The sequence below is a fragment of the Eschrichtius robustus genome, chromosome 7 (genome assembly GCF_028021215.1).
Source record: "Eschrichtius robustus isolate mEscRob2 chromosome 7, mEscRob2.pri, whole genome shotgun sequence".
Lineage (NCBI taxonomy): Eukaryota > Metazoa > Chordata > Mammalia > Artiodactyla > Eschrichtiidae > Eschrichtius > Eschrichtius robustus.
This window is the reverse complement of record NC_090830.1, coordinates 68408780-68429978: the sequence shown is the minus strand read 5'-3', so window position 1 is coordinate 68429978 and position 21199 is coordinate 68408780.

Genomic DNA, 21199 nt, shown 5'->3' with positions numbered 1-21199 from the left:
GATTCCCGCAAGAGCAGCTTTTAACCCACAGCTAATGGTCACTTACCATTCACAAGGACTCAGGGCTGTAAAGGACACCTGCCCTAAAAAAGTGTGCTGAGGTAGGGAATGGATAAAAAAAAATTCAAAACACGCAGGATTTTCAAGGTAGTATAAAGAGGTAAGTTTTACTCACTCTCTTTTTAAAGAAAGGAAAATGGATAAAAGTTCCACCTCAGGAAGTATTAGACTCATGCAATCTAATCTACAAAAAGTTTTCAACTCACACCAGTCGACTGACCATTGGCAAAAAGTCTACAAACAATAAATGCTGAAGAGGTTTTAGAGAACTGTGTATCCTCTAGCTGCTGGTGAGATGTAAAAGGGTTAAACGCTAATAATGAGAACAGAAAGGAGCTGCGTTGAAAAGGAAAAACTGAGGTACCATTCAATCCAGCAGGCGCACCAATGGGCCTCTCACCTGAGAAGACCAGAATGAAGAAGACCCGGGTTGCAAAAGCTGCACTGCAGCCTTATTCACAATAGACAAGACAGTGAAGCAACCAAAATGTCCATCAACGGATAAAAGGATAAAGAAGAAGTGGTGGTCCATGTAGACAATGAATACTAGCCATGGAAAACAGTGAAACACTGCTCTTTGAGGCACCATAGATGATCTTGGAGATAATCACAGAACATGAGGTAAGTCGGAAAGCAAAAGTCCTATATCCTATGATATCACTTATAGGCGTTATCTAATAACGGACACAAATGAACATATTTCCACAAAGAAAGTCAATCACAGACTTATATAAAAAAAAAAAACTATGCTTATCTAAAAGGAAAGGTGGGGGGGATGGATAAATGAAGATTAGCGTTACCATATGTATACAAATACATATTATATACATATATCAAAAAGACCGACCCTATAGCAAGGAAGGTTTACAGAACACTCTGTAATAATTTACAGGGGAAGAGGATCTCTACATAAATAGGTATATAGAATATGTAGATGAACCAGAGTGTGTACACCTTGGACAAGCAACATTCTAACCATTACCCCAATTGAAAAAATTAAAACAACGAACTAGGAGTAATGAGACATAAACTTATGGGGGGTTTTCCTGGCACATTCCATCCAAATTTACAACCCAGGCAAACGACTTCCAGAACGGCTCTGCTGCCCTAGTACCCAGATTTGGGAATGGAGAAATGCTGCATCCTTGTGGCCGTTTCCCACAAGAGCAGCTTTAAACCCACTGCCAAAGGTCACTAAATATTCACCAATGGCAGTTCTGTAAATGGCACCTGCCCTCCAAAAAATACTGAGGTCGAAAATCGACCAAAAAATTCTAGAGTGCAACCTTCCAAAAAGAAAATTTGAAGAGGTATATTATACTCACACTTTTTTTCTTTTTTCTTTTAACAGAAAAGAAAAAGGCGTGGACAAATGATGAATTGTAGGAATTTTGACAGGCATGTAAACCCAAATTACAAAAACCTATCAGCTCACACCAGTCAGAATGGCCATCAACAAAAATCCTGCAAACAATATATGCTGACGTGATTGTGGAGAAATGCGTCCCCTCGATTCTAAGGGGGACGTGGTAAGAGTCACTAATGAAAGGACAATTGAGGTGCCTTGAAAAGGTAAACGTTGAGCTACCATAGCAGTCAATCAATCATACCCACTGCTGGGTCTATCACCTGAGAAAATGAAAATCAATAATCACAGGCTGGCGATCCTGCACTCCAGCAATATTTACCATAGGCAACACTTGGAAGCAACGGACATGTCCATCAACAGAGGAATGCACCAAGAAGAAGTGGTCCATGTACACAATGGAATATTGGCCATGGAAAACCTTGAAGCACTGCTCTTTGAGGCACCATAGATGAGCCTGGAGATAATCACAAAACATGAAGTAGGTCGGAAAGCCAAAGACCTATAGCCTATATTATCACTTATGGCATTATCTAATAACTGACACAGATGAACATATTTCCAAAGAGAAAGACACTCACAGGCTTAGAAAACAAACTATGCTCATCTAAAAGGAAAGGAGGGGGGAAATTGAGAAATGAAGATTAGTGTTACTATACATATACAAATACATATTATATCCATGTATCAAAAACACCGAACATATAGCAAGGGTGGTCGACGGAACACTGTAATATTTTACATGGGAAGAGGATCTGTACATTCATAGACATACATAATGTACAAATGAACCAGATTGTGTACACCTAGGACAGACAATGTTCTAAACTTTACCCAGATTAAAAAAAAATTAAAAACCAAGAAGAAGTAATGAGACATAAACTTATGGGGATTTCTCCTGGCAAATTCCATTCTAATTTACAACCTAGGACAATGACTTCCAGAAAGGCTCTGCTGCCCTAGTACCCAGATTGGGGAATGGAGAAATGCTACCTCCTTGTGGCCGTTTCCCACAACAGCAGCTTTGAACCCACTGCAAAAGGTCACTAAATTTTCACCAACTTGCAGTTCTGTAAATGGCACCCGCCCTCCAGAAAATTTCTGCGGTCAAAAATCGACCAAAAAATTCAAAAGAGGGCAACCTTCGAAGAAGACAATTTCAAGAGCTATATTGTACTCACGGCTTTTTCTTTTAAGAGAAAAGACAAAGGCGTAGGAATATGATGAATTTTAAAAATTTTAATGACATGCATACCCATATTACAAAACCTATCAGCTCAGAGCAGTCAGAATGGCCATTAGGAAAAATGCTGCAAAAAATAAATGGTGAAGGGAGTGTGGAGAAATGCGTACCCTCGGTTGTAAGGGGGGGGGGCATGTAAAGAGCCACTAATGAAAACACAATGCAGGCGCTTTGAACAGGGAAACATTGAGCTACCAGTCAATCAATCACAACCACTGCTTGGCCTATCACCTGAGAAAATGAGAATCAAAAAGTCACAGGCTGGCAAACCTGTACGCCAGCAAGATTTACCATAGTCAGCACTTGGAAGCAATGAAAATGTCCATCAACCGAGGAATGCACCAAGAAGAAGTGGTCCACGTACACAATGGAATATTACTCTAATAATAAATATAAATTAAATTTAAAAACAAACAAAAGCAAGGAGACATCAACATTTGTGGGTTTATCCGGGCACATTGCACTCTAGTTTATAACCGAAGAACACCACTGGCCGGTAGGTCTGTTTCCCTGGTACCAGCATGGGGAACGTAGAAAGGCTGCCGCTCTCTGGCCGTTACCTGCAAAAGCAGGTTTAAAGCCTGAGCTAATGGTCACTTCATAGGAACAAGTACTGCAGGGCTGTAAATGAAACCTGCCCTCAAAATATCTTGAGGGAGATAATGGCCAAAATATTTCAAATGGTGACACATACTTTAAGAAAACACTTTGAAGAAATAAGCTCTAATCACAGCTGGAAAAATAAAAAGGACATGTCTAAAAGCTCAATTTCAACGCATTATGAGACACATGCAAATTCAACCACAAAGAGGTATCAGCTCACACCACTCAGAATAACCATCAGCAAAAACTACAAAGAATAAATGCTGAAGGTGCTGGGAAGAAATGCATACCCTCAACTTTATGTGGGACGTAACCTGGAAAGAGCCACTAAAGAGAACAGAATAGAGGTGCCTTTAAAAGGTAAACATTGAGCTACCATAGGATCCAGCAGACCTATTCCTGCACCTATAAACTAAGAAGACAGAATTGGAAGGACACAGGTACGCAAATCTGCATTGCATAGTATTCCCATAGCCAAGATATGGAAGTAACCAGAAAGTCCACCGACAGATGGGCGGACAAAGAAGAACTGCTACATGTACAGATGGAATATGAGCTTGTGAAAAAATGAAACAATGCCATTTGCAGCACCATAGATGAGTCTAGAAGTAATCACGCCACTTGGAGTAAGTGAGAAAGCGAAAGACCCATATCCTATCATATCACACATAGGTGTTACCTAAAAAATGATACAAACAAAGATATTTCCACAGAGAAACACTATCATAGCTTCATTAAAAAAACTTATGGTTCACCAAATGGAAAGGTGTGAGGATTGGATACATTACCATATTGAGGTTAACAGAGAGATACAAACACATGTGAAATATATAATCACCAAAGACCTACGCAATACCAAGAGGAGACTACTCAACATTGTGTCATAACCGACATGGGAAAAGGATCCGAAGAAGAATAGATATATGCATATGTGTGAAAGAACCACATCTTGCACACCTAGAACAAAGAAAACATTGTAATCAAGTTTGCTGTGATAAAAAATAAAAATTAAGTTAAAAATACCAACAAGAAGTAATGAGACATAAACCTAAAGGGCTTTTTCCTCGCACATTCCATTCTAATTTACAACCTAGAACACCACTTCCAGTAAGGCTCTGTTGCCCTAGTAACCAGATTTGGTAAAGGAGAAATGCTGCCGCCTTGTGGCCGATTCCCGCAAGAGCAGCTTTTAACCCACAGCTAATGGTCACTTACCACTCACAAGGACTCAGGGCTGTAAAGGACACCTGCCCTAAAAAAGTGTGCTGAGGTAGGGAATGGATAAAAAAAAATTCAAAACACGCAGGATTTTCAAGGTAGTATAAAGAGGTAAGTTTTACTCACTCTCTTTTTAAAGAAAGGAAAATGGATAAAAGTTCCACCTCAGGAAGTATTAGACTCATGCAATCTAATCTACAAAAAGTTTTCAACTCACACCAGTCGACTGACCATTGGCAAAAAGTCTACAAACAATAAATGCTGAAGAGGTTTTAGAGAACTGTGTATCCTCTAGCTGCTGGTGAGATGTAAAAGGGTTAAACGCTAATAATGAGAACAGAAAGGAGCTGCGTTGAAAAGGAAAAACTGAGGTACCATTCAATCCAGCAGGCGCACCAATGGGCCTCTCACCTGAGAAGACCAGAATGAAGAAGACCCGGGTTGCAAAAGCTGCACTGCAGCCTTATTCACAATAGACAAGACAGTGAAGCAACCAAAATGTCCATCAACGGATAAAAGGATAAAGAAGAAGTGGTGGTCCATGTAGACAATGAATACTAGCCATGGAAAACAGTGAAACACTGCTCTTTGAGGCACCATAGATGATCTTGGAGATAATCACAGAACATGAGGTAAGTCGGAAAGCAAAAGTCCTATATCCTATGATATCACTTATAGGCGTTATCTAATAACGGACACAAATGAACATATTTCCACAAAGAAAGTCAATCACAGACTTATATAAAAAAAAAAACTATGCTTATCTAAAAGGAAAGGTGGGGGGGATGGATAAATGAAGATTAGCGTTACCATATGTATACAAATACATATTATATACATATATCAAAAAGACCGACCCTATAGCAAGGAAGGTTTACAGAACACTCTGTAATAATTTACAGGGGAAGAGGATCTCTACATAAATAGGTATATAGAATATGTAGATGAACCAGAGTGTGTACACCTTGGACAAGCAACATTCTAACCATTACCCCAATTGAAAAAATTAAAACAACGAACTAGGAGTAATGAGACATAAACTTATGGGGGGTTTTCCTGGCACATTCCATCCAAATTTACAACCCAGGCAAACGACTTCCAGAACGGCTCTGCTGCCCTAGTACCCAGATTTGGGAATGGAGAAATGCTGCATCCTTGTGGCCGTTTCCCACAACAGCAGCTTTAAACCCACTGCCAAAGGTCACTAAATATTCACCAATGGCAGTTCTGTAAATGGCACCTGCCCTCCAAAAAATACTGAGGTCGAAAATCGACCAAAAAATTCTAGAGTGCAACCTTCCAAAAAGAAAATTTGAAGAGGTATATTATACTCACACTTTTTTTCTTTTTTCTTTTAACAGAAAAGAAAAAGGCGTGGACAAATGATGAATTGTAGGAATTTTGACAGGCATGTAAACCCAAATTACAAAAACCTATCAGCTCACACCAGTCAGAATGGCCATCAACAAAAATCCTGCAAACAATATATGCTGACGTGATTGTGGAGAAATGCGTCCCCTCGATTCTAAGGGGGACGTGGTAAGAGTCACTAATGAAAGGACAATTGAGGTGCCTTGAAAAGGTAAACGTTGAGCTACCATAGCAGTCAATCAATCATACCCACTGCTGGGTCTATCACCTGAGAAAATGAAAATCAATAATCACAGGCTGGCAAACCTGCACTCCAGCAATATTTACCATAGGCAACACTTGGAAGCAACGGACATGTCCATCAACAGAGGAATGCACCAAGAAGAAGTGGTCCATGTACACAATGGAATATTAGCCATGGAAAACCTTGAAGCACTGCTCTTTGAGGCACCATAGATGAGCCTGGAGATAATCACAAAACATGAAGTAGGTCGGAAAGCCAAAGACCTATAGCCTATATTATCACTTATGGCATTATCTAATAACTGACACAGATGAACATATTTCCAAAGAGAAAGACACTCACAGGCTTAGAAAACAAACTATGCTCATCTAAAAGGAAAGGAGGGGGGAAATTGAGAAATGAAGATTAGTGTTACTATACATATACAAATACATATTATATCCATGTATCAAAAACACCGAACATATAGCAAGGGTGGTCGACGGAACACTGTAATATTTTACATGGGAAGAGGATCTGTACATTCATAGACATACATAATGTACAAATGAACCAGATTGTGTACACCTAGGACAGACAATGTTCTAAACTTTACCCAGATTAAAAAAAAAATTAAAAACCAAGAAGAAGTAATGAGACATAAACTTATGGGGATTTCTCCTGGCAAATTCCATTCTAATTTACAACCTAGGACAATGACTTCCAGAAAGGCTCTGCTGCCCTAGTACCCAGATTGGGGAATGGAGAAATGCTACCTCCTTGTGGCCGTTTCCCACAACAGCAGCTTTGAACCCACTGCAAAAGGTCACTAAATTTTCACCAACTTGCAGTTCTGTAAATGGCACCCGCCCTCCAGAAAATTTCTGCGGTCAAAAATCGACCAAAAAATTCAAAAGAGGGCAACCTTCGAAGAAGACAATTTCAAGAGCTATATTGTACTCACGGCTTTTTCTTTTAAGAGAAAAGACAAAGGCGTAGGAATATGATGAATTTTAAAAATTTTAATGACATGCATACCCATATTACAAAACCTATCAGCTCAGAGCAGTCAGAATGGCCATTAGGAAAAATGCTGCAAAAAATAAATGGTGAAGGGAGTGTGGAGAAATGCGTACCCTCGGTTGTAAGGGGGGGGGCATGTAAAGAGCCACTAATGAAAACACAATGCAGGCGCTTTGAACAGGGAAACATTGAGCTACCAGTCAATCAATCACAACCACTGCTTGGCCTATCACCTGAGAAAATGAGAATCAAAAAGTCACAGGCTGGCAAACCTGTACGCCAGCAAGATTTACCATAGTCAGCACTTGGAAGCAATGAAAATGTCCATCAACCGAGGAATGCACCAAGAAGAAGTGGTCCACGTACACAATGGAATATTACTCTAATAATAAATATAAATTAAATTTAAAAACAAACAAAAGCAAGGAGACATCAACATTTGTGGGTTTATCCGGGCACATTGCACTCTAGTTTATAACCGAAGAACACCACTGGCCGGTAGGTCTGTTTCCCTGGTACCAGCATGGGGAACGTAGAAAGGCTGCCGCTCTCTGGCCGTTACCTGCAAAAGCAGGTTTAAAGCCTGAGCTAATGGTCACTTCATAGGAACAAGTACTGCAGGGCTGTAAATGAAACCTGCCCTCAAAATATCTTGAGGGAGATAATGGCCAAAATATTTCAAATGGTGACACATACTTTAAGAAAACACTTTGAAGAAATAAGCTCTAATCACAGCTGGAAAAATAAAAAGGACATGTCTAAAAGCTCAATTTCAACGCATTATGAGACACATGCAAATTCAACCACAAAGAGGTATCAGCTCACACCACTCAGAATAACCATCAGCAAAAACTACAAAGAATAAATGCTGAAGGTGCTGGGAAGAAATGCATACCCTCAACTTTATGTGGGACGTAACCTGGAAAGAGCCACTAAAGAGAACAGAATAGAGGTGCCTTTAAAAGGTAAACATTGAGCTACCATAGGATCCAGCAGACCTATTCCTGCACCTATAAACTAAGAAGACAGAATTGGAAGGACACAGGTACGCAAATCTGCATTGCATAGTATTCCCATAGCCAAGATATGGAAGTAACCAGAAAGTCCACCGACAGATGGGCGGACAAAGAAGAACTGCTACATGTACAGATGGAATATGAGCTTGTGAAAAAATGAAACAATGCCATTTGCAGCACCATAGATGAGTCTAGAAGTAATCACGCCACTTGGAGTAAGTGAGAAAGCGAAAGACCCATATCCTATCATATCACACATAGGTGTTACCTAAAAAATGATACAAACAAAGATATTTCCACAGAGAAACACTATCATAGCTTCATTAAAAAAACTTATGGTTCACCAAATGGAAAGGTGTGAGGATTGGATACATTACCATATTGAGGTTAACAGAGAGATACAAACACATGTGAAATATATAATCACCAAAGACCTACGCAATACCAAGAGGAGACTACTCAACATTGTGTCATAACCGACATGGGAAAAGGATCCGAAGAAGAATAGATATATGCATATGTGTGAAAGAACCACATCTTGCACACCTAGAACAAAGAAAACATTGTAATCAAGTTTGCTGTGATAAAAAATAAAAATTAAGTTAAAAATACCAACAAGAAGTAATGAGACATAAACCTAAAGGGCTTTTTCCTCGCACATTCCATTCTAATTTACAACCTAGAACACCACTTCCAGTAAGGCTCTGTTGCCCTAGTAACCAGATTTGGTAAAGGAGAAATGCTGCCGCCTTGTGGCCGATTCCCGCAAGAGCAGCTTTTAACCCACAGCTAATGGTCACTTACCATTCACAAGGACTCAGGGCTGTAAAGGACACCTGCCCTAAAAAAGTGTGCTGAGGTAGGGAATGGATAAAAAAAAATTCAAAACACGCAGGATTTTCAAGGTAGTATAAAGAGGTAAGTTTTACTCACTCTCTTTTTAAAGAAAGGAAAATGGATAAAATATCCACCTCAGGAAGTATTAGACTCATGCAATCTAATCTACAAAAAGTTTTCAACTCACACCAGTCGACTGACCATTGGCAAAAAGTCTACAAACAATAAATGCTGAAGAGGTTTTAGAGAACTGTGTATCCTCTAGCTGCTGGTGAGATGTAAAAGGGTTAAACGCTAATAATGAGAACAGAAAGGAGCTGCGTTGAAAAGGAAAAACTGAGGTACCATTCAATCCAGCAGGCGCACCAATGGGCCTCTCACCTGAGAAGACCAGAATGAAGAAGACCCGGGTTGCAAAAGCTGCACTGCAGCCTTATTCACAATAGACAAGACAGTGAAGCAACCAAAATGTCCATCAACAGATGAAAGGATAAAGAAGAAGTGGTGGTCCATGTAGACAATGAATACTAGCCATGGAAAACAGTGAAACACTGCTCTTTGAGGCACCATAGATGATCTTGGAGATAATCACAGAACATGAGGTAAGTCGGAAAGCAAAAGTCCTATATCCTATGATATCACTTATAGGCGTTATCTAATAACGGACACAAATGAACATATTTCCACAAAGAAAGTCAATCACAGACTTATTCAAAAAAAAAACTATGCTTATCTAAAAGGAAAGGTGGGGGGGATGGATAAATGAAGATTAGCGTTACCATATGTATACAAATACATATTATATACATATATCAAAAAGACCGACCCTATAGCAAGGAAGGTTTACAGAACACTCTGTAATAATTTACAGGGGAAGAGGATCTCTACATAAATAGGTATATAGAATATGTAGATGAACCAGAGTGTGTACACCTTGGACAAGCAACATTCTAACCATTACCCCAATTGAAAAAATTAAAACAACGAACTAGGAGTAATGAGACATAAACTTATGGGGGGTTTTCCTGGCACATTCCATCCAAATTTACAACCCAGGCAAACGACTTCCAGAACGGCTCTGCTGCCCTAGTACCCAGATTTGGGAATGGAGAAATGCTGCATCCTTGTGGCCGTTTCCCACAACAGCAGCTTTAAACCCACTGCCAAAGGTCACTAAATATTCACCAATGGCAGTTCTGTAAATGGCACCTGCCCTCCAAAAAATACTGAGGTCGAAAATCGACCAAAAAATTCTAGAGTGCAACCTTCCAAAAAGAAAATTTGAAGAGGTATATTATACTCACACTTTTTTTCTTTTTTCTTTTAACAGAAAAGAAAAAGGCGTGGACAGATGATGAATTGTAGGAATTTTGACAGGCATGTAAACCCAAATTACAAAAACCTATCAGCTCACACCAGTCAGAATGGCCATCAACAAAAATCCTGCAAACAATATATGCTGACGTGATTGTGGAGAAATGCGTCCCCTCGATTCTAAGGGGGACGTGGTAAGAGTCACTAATGAAAGGACAATTGAGGTGCCTTGAAAAGGTAAACGTTGAGCTACCATAGCAGTCAATCAATCATACCCACTGCTGGGTCTATCACCTGAGAAAATGAAAATCAATAATCACAGGCTGGCGATCCTGCACTCCAGCAATATTTACCATAGGCAACACTTGGAAGCAACGGACATGTCCATCAACAGAGGAATGCACCAAGAAGAAGTGGTCCATGTACACAATGGAATATTAGCCATGGAAAACCTTGAAGCACTGCTCTTTGAGGCACCATAGATGAGCCTGGAGATAATCACAAAACATGAAGTAGGTCGGAAAGCCAAAGACCTATAGCCTATATTATCACTTATGGCATTATCTAATAACTGACACAGATGAACATATTTCCAAAGAGAAAGACACTCACAGGCTTAGAAAACAAACTATGCTCATCTAAAAGGAAAGGAGGGGGGAAATTGAGAAATGAAGATTAGTGTTACTATACATATACAAGTACATATTATATCCATGTATCAAAAACACCGAACATATAGCAAGGGAGGTCGACGGAACACTGTAATATTTTACATGGGAAGAGGATCTGTACATTCATAGACATGCATAATGTACAAATGAACCAGATTGTGTACACCTAGGACAGACAATGTTCTAAACTTTACCCAGATTAAAAAAAAAAAAATTAAAAACCAAGAAGAAGTAATGAGACATAAACTTATGGGGATTTCTCCTGGCAAATTCCATTCTAATTTACAACCTAGGACAATGACTTCCAGAAAGGCTCTGCTGCCCTAGTACCCAGATTGGGGAATGGAGAAATGCTACCTCCTTGAGGCCGTTTCCCACAACAGCAGCTTTGAACCCACTGCAAAAGGTCACTAAATTTTCACCAACTTGCAGTTCTGTAAATGGCACCCGCCCTCCAGAAAATTTCTGCGGTCAAAAATCGACCAAAAAATTCAAAAGAGGGCAACCTTCGAAGAAGACAATTTCAAGAGCTATATTGTACTCACGGCTTTTTCTTTTAAGAGAAAAGACAAAGGCGTAGGAATATGATGAATTTTAAAAATTTTAATGACATGCATACCCATATTACAAAACCTAACAGCCCTGAGCAGTCAGAATGGCCATTAGGAAAAATGCTGCAAAAAATAAATGGTGAAGGGAGTGTGGAGAAATGCGTACCCTCGGTTGTAAGGGGGGGGGCATGTAAAGAGCCACTAATGAAAACACAATGCAGGCGCTTTGAACAGGGAAACATTGAGCTACCAGTCAATCAATCACAACCACTGCTTGGCCTATCACCTGAGAAAATGAGAATCAAAAAGTCACAGGCTGGCAAACCTGTACGCCAGCAAGATTTACCATAGTCAGCACTTGGAAGCAATGAAAATGTCCATCAACCGAGGAATGCACCAAGAAGAAGTGGTCCACGTACACAATGGAATATTACTCTAATAATAAATATAAATTAAATTTAAAAACAAACAAAAGCAAGGAGACATCAACATTTGTGGGTTTATCCGGGCACATTGCACTCTAGTTTATAACCGAAGAACACCACTGGCCGGTAGGTCTGTTTCCCTGGTACCAGCATGGGGAACGTAGAAAGGCTGCCGCTCTCTGGCCGTTACCTGCAAAAGCAGGTTTAAAGCCTGAGCTAATGGTCACTTCATAGGAACAAGTACTGCAGGGCTGTAAATGAAACCTGCCCTCAAAATATCTTGAGGGAGATAATGGCCAAAATATTTCAAATGGTGACACATACTTTAAGAAAACACTTTGAAGAAATAAGCTCTAATCACAGCTGGAAAAATAAAAAGGACATGTCTAAAAGCTCAATTTCAACGCATTATGAGACACATGCAAATTCAACCACAAAGAGGTATCAGCTCACACCACTCAGAATAACCATCAGCAAAAACTACAAAGAATAAATGCTGAAGGTGCTGGGAAGAAATGCATACCCTCAACTTTATGTGGGACGTAACCTGGAAAGAGCCACTAAAGAGAACAGAATAGAGGTGCCTTTAAAAGGTAAACATTGAGCTACCATAGGATCCAGCAGACCTATTCCTGCACCTATAAACTAAGAAGACAGAATTGGAAGGACACAGGTACGCAAATCTGCATTGCATAGTATTCCCATAGCCAAGATATGGAAGTAACCAGAAAGTCCACCGACAGATGGGCGGACAAAGAAGAACTGCTACATGTACAGATGGAATATGAGCTTGTAAAAAAATGAAACAATGCCATTTGCAGCACCATAGATGAGTCTAGAAGTAATCACGCCACTTGGAGTAAGTGAGAAAGCGAAAGACCCATATCCTATCATATCACACATAGGTGTTACCTAAAAATGATACAAACAAAGATATTTCCACAGAGAAACACTATCATAGCTTCATTAAAAAAACTTATGGTTCACCAAATGGAAAGGTGTGTGGATTGGATACATTACCATATTGAGGTTAACAGAGAGATACAAACACATGTGAAATATATAATCACCAAAGACCTACGCAATACCAAGAGGAGACTACTCAACATTGTGTCATAACCGACATGGGAAAAGGATCCGAAGAAGAATAGATATATGCATATGTGTGAAAGAACCACATCTTGCACACCTAGAACAAAGAAAACATTGTAATCAAGTTTGCTGTGATAAAAAATAAAAATTAAGTTAAAAATACCAACAAGAAGTAATGAGACATAAACCTAAAGGGCTTTTTCCTCGCACATTCCATTCTAATTTACAACCTAGAACACCACTTCCAGTAAGGCTCTGTTGCCCTAGTAACCAGATTTGGTAAAGGAGAAATGCTGCCGCCTTGTGGCCGATTCCCGCAAGAGCAGCTTTTAACCCACAGCTAATGGTCACTTACCATTCACAAGGACTCAGGGCTGTAAAGGACACCTGCCCTAAAAAAGTGTGCTGAGGTAGGGAATGGATAAAAAAAAATTCAAAACACGCAGGATTTTCAAGGTCGTATAAAGAGGTAAGTTTTACTCACTCTCTTTTTAAAGAAAGGAAAATGGATAAAAGTTCCACCTCAGGAAGTATTAGACTCATGCAATCTAATCTACAAAAAGTTTTCAACTCACACCAGTCGACTGACCATTGGCAAAAAGTCTACAAACAATAAATGCTGAAGAGGTTTTAGAGAACTGTGTATCCTCTAGCTGCTGGTGAGATGTAAAAGGGTTAAACGCTAATAATGAGAACAGAAAGGAGCTGCGTTGAAAAGGAAAAACTGAGGTACCATTCAATCCAGCAGGCGCACCAATGGGCCTCTCACCTGAGAAGACCAGAATGAAGAAGACCCGGGTTGCAAAAGCTGCACTGCAGCCTTATTCACAATAGACAAGACAGTGAAGCAACCAAAATGTCCATCAACAGATGAAAGGATAAAGAAGAAGTGGTGGTCCATGTAGACAATGAATACTAGCCATGGAAAACAGTGAAACACTGCTCTTTGAGGCACCATAGATGATCTTGGAGATAATCACAGAACATGAGGTAAGTCGGAAAGCAAAAGTCCTATATCCTATGATATCACTTATAGGCGTTATCTAATAACGGACACAAATGAACATATTTCCACAAAGAAAGTCAATCACAGACTTATTCAAAAAAAAAACTATGCTTATCTAAAAGGAAAGGTGGGGGGGATGGATAAATGAAGATTAGCGTTACCATATGTATACAAATACATATTATATACATATATCAAAAAGACCGACCCTATAGCAAGGAAGGTTTACAGAACACTCTGTAATAATTTACAGGGGAAGAGGATCTCTACATAAATAGGTATATAGAATATGTAGATGAACCAGAGTGTGTACACCTTGGACAAGCAACATTCTAACCATTACCCCAATTGAAAAAATTAAAACAACGAACTAGGAGTAATGAGACATAAACTTATGGGGGGTTTTCCTGGCACATTCCATCCAAATTTACAACCCAGGCAAACGACTTCCAGAACGGCTCTGCTGCCCTAGTACCCAGATTTGGGAATGGAGAAATGCTGCATCCTTGTGGCCGTTTCCCACAACAGCAGCTTTAAACCCACTGCCAAAGGTCACTAAATATTCACCAATGGCAGTTCTGTAAATGGCACCTGCCCTCCAAAAAATACTGAGGTCGAAAATCGACCAAAAAATTCTAGAGTGCAACCTTCCAAAAAGAAAATTTGAAGAGGTATATTATACTCACACTTTTTTTCTTTTTTCTTTTAACAGAAAAGAAAAAGGCGTGGACAAATGATGAATTGTAGGAATTTTGACAGGCATGTAAACCCAAATTACAAAAACCTATCAGCTCACACCAGTCAGAATGGCCATCAACAAAAATCCTGCAAACAATATATGCTGACGTGATTGTGGAGAAATGCGTCCCCTCGATTCTAAGGGGGACGTGGTAAGAGTCACTAATGAAAGGACAATTGAGGTGCCTTGAAAAGGTAAACGTTGAGCTACCATAGCAGTCAATCAATCATACCCACTGCTGGGTCTATCACCTGAGAAAATGAAAATCAATAATCACAGGCTGGCAATCCTGCACTCCAGCAATATTTACCATAGGCAACACTTGGAAGCAACGGACATGTCCATCAACAGAGGAATGCACCAAGAAGAAGTGGTCCATGTACACAATGGAATATTAGCCATGGAAAACCTTGAAGCACTGCTCTTTGAGGCACCATAGATGAGCCTGGAGATAATCACAAAACATGAAGTAGGTCGGAAAGCCAAAGACCTATAGCCTATATTATCACTTATGGCATTATCTAATAACTGACACAGATGAACATATTTCCAAAGAGAAAGACACTCACAGGCTTAGAAAACAAACTATGCTCATCTAAAAGGAAAGGAGGGGGGAAATTGAGAAATGAAGATTAGTGTTACTATACATATACAAATACATATTATATCCATGTATCAAAAACACCGAACATATAGCAAGGGTGGTCGATGGAACACTGTAATATTTTACATGGGAAGAGGATCTGTACATTCATAGACATACATAATGTACAAATGAACCAGATTGTGTACACCTAGGACAGACAATGTTCTAAACTTTACCCAGATTAAAAAAAAAAATTAAAAACCAAGAAGAAGTAATGAGACATAAACTTATGGGGATTTTTCCTGGCAAATTCCATTCTAATTTACAACCTAGGACAATGACTTCCAGAAAGGCTCTGCTGCCCTAGTACCCAGATTGGGGAATGGAGAAATGCTACCTCCTTGTGGCCGTTTCCCACAACAGCAGCTTTGAACCCACTGCAAAAGGTCACTAAATTTTCACCAACTTGCAGTTCTGTAAATGGCACCCGCCCTCCAGAAAATTTCTGCGGTCAAAAATCGACCAAAAAATTCAAAAGAGGGCAACCTTCGAAGAAGACAATTTCAAGAGCTATATTGTACTCACGGCTTTTTCTTTTAAGAGAAAAGACAAAGGCGTAGGAATATGATGAATTTTAAAAATTTTAATGACATGCATACCCATATTACAAAACCTATCAGCTCAGAGCAGTCAGAATGGCCATTAGGAAAAATGCTGCAAAAAATAAATGGTGAAGGGAGTGTGGAGAAATGCGTACCCTCGGTTGTAAGGGGGGGGGCATGTAAAGAGCCACTAATGAAAACACAATGCAGGCGCTTTGAACAGGGAAACATTGAGCTACCAGTCAATCAATCACAACCACTGCTTGGCCTATCACCTGAGAAAATGAGAATCAAAAAGTCACAGGCTGGCAAACCTGTACGCCAGCAAGATTTACCATAGTCAGCACTTGGAAGCAATGAAAATGTCCATCAACCGAGGAATGCACCAAGAAGAAGTGGTCCACGTACACAATGGAATATTACTCTAATAATAAATATAAATTAAATTTAAAAACAAACAAAAGCAAGGAGACATCAACATTTGTGGGTTTATCCGGGCACATTGCACTCTAGTTTATAACCGAAGAACACCACTGGCCGGTAGGTCTGTTTCCCTGGTACCAGCATGGGGAACGTAGAAAGGCTGCCGCTCTCTGGCCGTTACCTGCAAAAGCAGGTTTAAAGCCTGAGCTAATGGTCACTTCATAGGAACAAGTACTGCAGGGCTGTAAATGAAACCTGCCCTCAAAATATCTTGAGGGAGATAATGGCCAAAATATTTCAAATGGTGACACATACTTTAAGAAAACACTTTGAAGAAATAAGCTCTAATCACAGCTGGAAAAATAAAAAGGACATGTCTAAAAGCTCAATTTCAACGCATTATGAGACACATGCAAATTCAACCACAAAGAGGTATCAGCTCACACCACTCAGAATAACCATCAGCAAAAACTACAAAGAATAAATGCTGAAGGTGCTGGGAAGAAATGCATACCCTCAACTTTATGTGGGACGTAACCTGGAAAGAGCCACTAAAGAGAACAGAATAGAGGTGCCTTTAAAAGGTAAACATTGAGCTACCATAGGATCCAGCAGACCTATTCCTGCACCTATAAACTAAGAAGACAGAATTGGAAGGACACAGGTACGCAAATCTGCATTGCATAGTATTCCTATAGCCAAGATATGGAAGTAACCAGAAAGTCCACCGACAGATGGGCGGACAAAGAAGAACTGCTACATGTACAGATGGAATATGAGCTTGTGAAAAAATGAAACAATGCCATTTGCAGCACCATAGATGAGTCTAGAAGTAATCACGCCACTTGGAGTAAGTGAGAAAGCGAAAGACCCATATCCTATCATATCACACATAGGTGTTACCTAAAAAATGATACAAACAAAGATATTTCCACAGAGAAACACTATCATAGCTTCATTAAAAAAACTTATGGTTCACCAAATGGAAAGGTGTGAGGATTGGATACATTACCATATTGAGGTTAACAGAGAGATACAAACACATGTGAAATATATAATCACCAAAGACCTACGCAATACCAAGAGGAGACTACTCAACATTGTGTCATAACCGACATGGGAAAAGGATCCGAAGAAGAATAGATATATGCATATGTGTGAAAGAACCACATCTTGCACACCTAGAACAAAGAAAACATTGTAATCAAGTTTGCTGTGATAAAAAATAAAAATTAAGTTAAAAATACCAACAAGAAGTAATGAGACATAAACCTAAAGGGCTTTTTCCTCGCACATTCCATTCTAATTTACAACCTAGAACACCACTTCCAGTAAGGCTCTGTTGCCCTAGTAACCAGATTTGGTAAAGGAGAAATGCTGCCGCCTTGTGGCCGATTCCCGCAAGAGCAGCTTTTAACCCACAGCTAATGGTCACTTACCATTCACAAGGACTCAGGGCTGTAAAGGACACCTGCCCTAAAAAAGTGTGCTGAGGTAGGGAATGGATAAAAAAAAATTCAAAACACGCAGGATTTTCAAGGTAGTATAAAGAGGTAAGTTTTACTCACTCTCTTTTTAAAGAAAGGAAAATGGATAAAAGTTCCACCTCAGGAAGTATTAGACTCATGCAATCTAATCTACAAAAAGTTTTCAACTCACACCAGTCGACTGACCATTGGCAAAAAGTCTACAAACAATAAATGCTGAAGAGGTTTTAGAGAACTGTGTATCCTCTAGCTGCTGGTGAGATGTAAAAGGGTTAAACGCTAATAATGAGAACAGAAAGGAGCTGCGTTGAAAAGGAAAAACTGTGGTACCATTCAATCCAGCAGGCGCACCAATGGGCCTCTCACCTGAGAAGACCAGAATGAAGAAGACCCGGGTTGCAAAAGCTGCACTGCAGCCTTATTCACAATAGACAAGACAGTGAAGCAACCAAAATGTCCATCAACGGATAAAAGGATAAAGAAGAAGTGGTGGTCCATGTAGACAATGAATACTAGCCATGGAAAACAGTGAAACACTGCTCTTTGAGGCACCATAGATGATCTTGGAGATAATCACAGAACATGAGGTAAGTCGGAAAGCAAAAGTCCTATATCCTATGATATCACTTATAGGCGTTATCTAATAACGGACACAAATGAACATATTTCCACAAAGAAAGTCAATCACAGACTTATATAAAAAAAAAAAACTATGCTTATCTAAAAGGAAAGGTGGGGGGGATGGATAAATGAAGATTAGCGTTACCATATGTATACAAATACATATTATATACATATATCAAAAAGACCGACCCTATAGCAAGGAAGGTTTACAGAACACTCTGTAATAATTTACAGGGGAAGAGGATCTCTACATAAATAGGTATATAGAATATGTAGATGAACCAGAGTGTGTACACCTTGGACAAGCAACATTCTAACCATTACCCCAATTGAAAAAATTAAAACAACGAACTAGGAGTAATGAGACATAAACTTATGGGGGGTTTTCCTGGCACATTCCATCCAAATTTACAACCCAGGCAAACGACTTCCAGAACGGCTCTGCTGCCCTAGTACCCAGATTTGGGAATGGAGAAATGCTGCATCCTTGTGGCCGTTTCCCACAACAGCAGCTTTAAACCCACTGCCAAAGGTCACTAAATATTCACCAATGGCAGTTCTGTAAATGGCACCTGCCCTCCAAAAAATACTGAGGTCGAAAATCGACCAAAAAATTCTAGAGTGCAACCTTCCAAAAAGAAAATTTGAAGAGGTATATTATACTCACACTTTCTTTTTTCTTTTAACAGAAAAGAAAAAGGCGTGGACAAATGATGAATTGTAGGAATTTTGACAGGCATGTAAACCCAAATTACAAAAACCTATCAGCTCACACCAGTCAGAATGGCCATCAACAAAAATCCTGCAAACAATATATGCTGACGTGATTGTGGAGAAATGCGTCCCCTCGATTCTAAGGGGGACGTGGTAAGAGTCACTAATGAAAGGACAATTGAGGTGCCTTGAAAAGGTAAACGTTGAGCTACCATAGCAGTCAATCAATCATACCCACTGCTGGGTCTATCACCTGAGAAAATGAAAATCAATAATCACAGGCTGGCAATCCTGCACTCCAGCAATATTTACCATAGGCAACACTTGGAAGCAACGGACATGTCCATCAACAGAGGAATGCACCAAGAAGAAGTGGTCCATGTACACAATGGAATATTAGCCATGGAAAACCTTGAAGCACTGCTCTTTGAGGCACCATAGATGAGCCTGGAGATAATCACAAAACATGAAGTAGGTCGGAAAGCCAAAGACCTATAGCCTATATTATCACTTATGGCATTATCTAATAACTGACACAGATGAACATATTTCCAAAGAGAAAGACACTCACAGGCTTAGAAAACAAACTATGCTCATCTAAAAGGAAAGGAGGGGGGAAATTGAGAAATGAAGATTAGTGTTACTATACATATACAAATACATATTATATCCATGTATCAAAAACACCGAACATATAGCAAGGGTGGTCGACGGAACACTGTAATATTTTACATGGGAAGAGGATCTGTACATTCATAGACATACATAATGTACAAATGAACCAGATTGTGTACACCTAGGACAGACAATGTTCTAAACTTTACCCAGATTAAAAAAAAAATTAAAAACCAAGAAGAAGTAATGAGACATAAACTTATGGGGATTTTTCCTGGCAAATTCCATTCTAATTTACAACCTAGGACAATGACTTCCAGAAAGGCTCTGCTGCCCTAGTACCCAGATTGGGGAATGGAGAAATGCTACCTCCTTGTGGCCGTTTCCCACAACAGCAGCTTTGAACCCACTGCAAAAGGTCACTAAATTTTCACCAACTTGCAGTTCTGTAAATGGCACCCGCCCTCCAGAAAATTTCTGCGGTCAAAAATCGACCAAAAAATTCAAAAGAGGGCAACCTTCGAAGAAGACAATTTCAAGAGCTATATTGTACTCACGGCTTTTTCTTTTAAGAGAAAAGACAAAGGCGTAGGAATATGATGAATTTTAAAAATTTTAATGACATGCATACCCATATTACAAAACCTATCAGCTCAGAGCAGTCAGAATGGCCATTAGGAAAAATGCTGCAAAAAATAAATGGTGAAGGGAGTGTGGAGAAATGCGTACCCTCGGTTGTAAGGGGGGGGGCATGTAAAGAGCCACTAATGAAAACACAATGCAGGCGCTTTGAACAGGGAAACATTGAGCTACCAGTCAATCAATCACAACCACTGCTTGGCCTATCACCTGAGAAAATGAGAATCAAAAAGTCACAGGCTGGCAAACCTGTACGCCAGCAAGATTTACCATAGTCAGCACTTGGAAGCAATGAAAATGTCCATCAACCGAGGAATGCACCAAGAAGAAGTGGTCCACGTACACAATGGAATATTACTCTAATAATAAATATAAATTAAATTTAAAAACAAACAAAAGCAAGGAGACATCAACATTTGTGGGTTTATCCGGGCACATTGCACTCTAGTTTATAACCGAAGAACACCACTGGCCGGTAGGTCTGTTTCCCTGGTTCCAGCATGGGGAACGTAGAAAGGCTGCCGCTCTCTGGCCGTTACCTGCAAAAGCAGGTTTAAAGCCTGAGCTAATGGTCACTTCATAGGAACAAGTACTGCAGGGCTGTAAATGAAACCTGCCCTCAAAATATCTTGAGGGAGATAATGGCCAAAATATTTCAAATGGTGACACATACTTTAAGAAAACACTTTGAAGAAATAAGCTCTAATCACAGCTGGAAAAATAAAAAGGACATGTCTAAAAGCTCAATTTC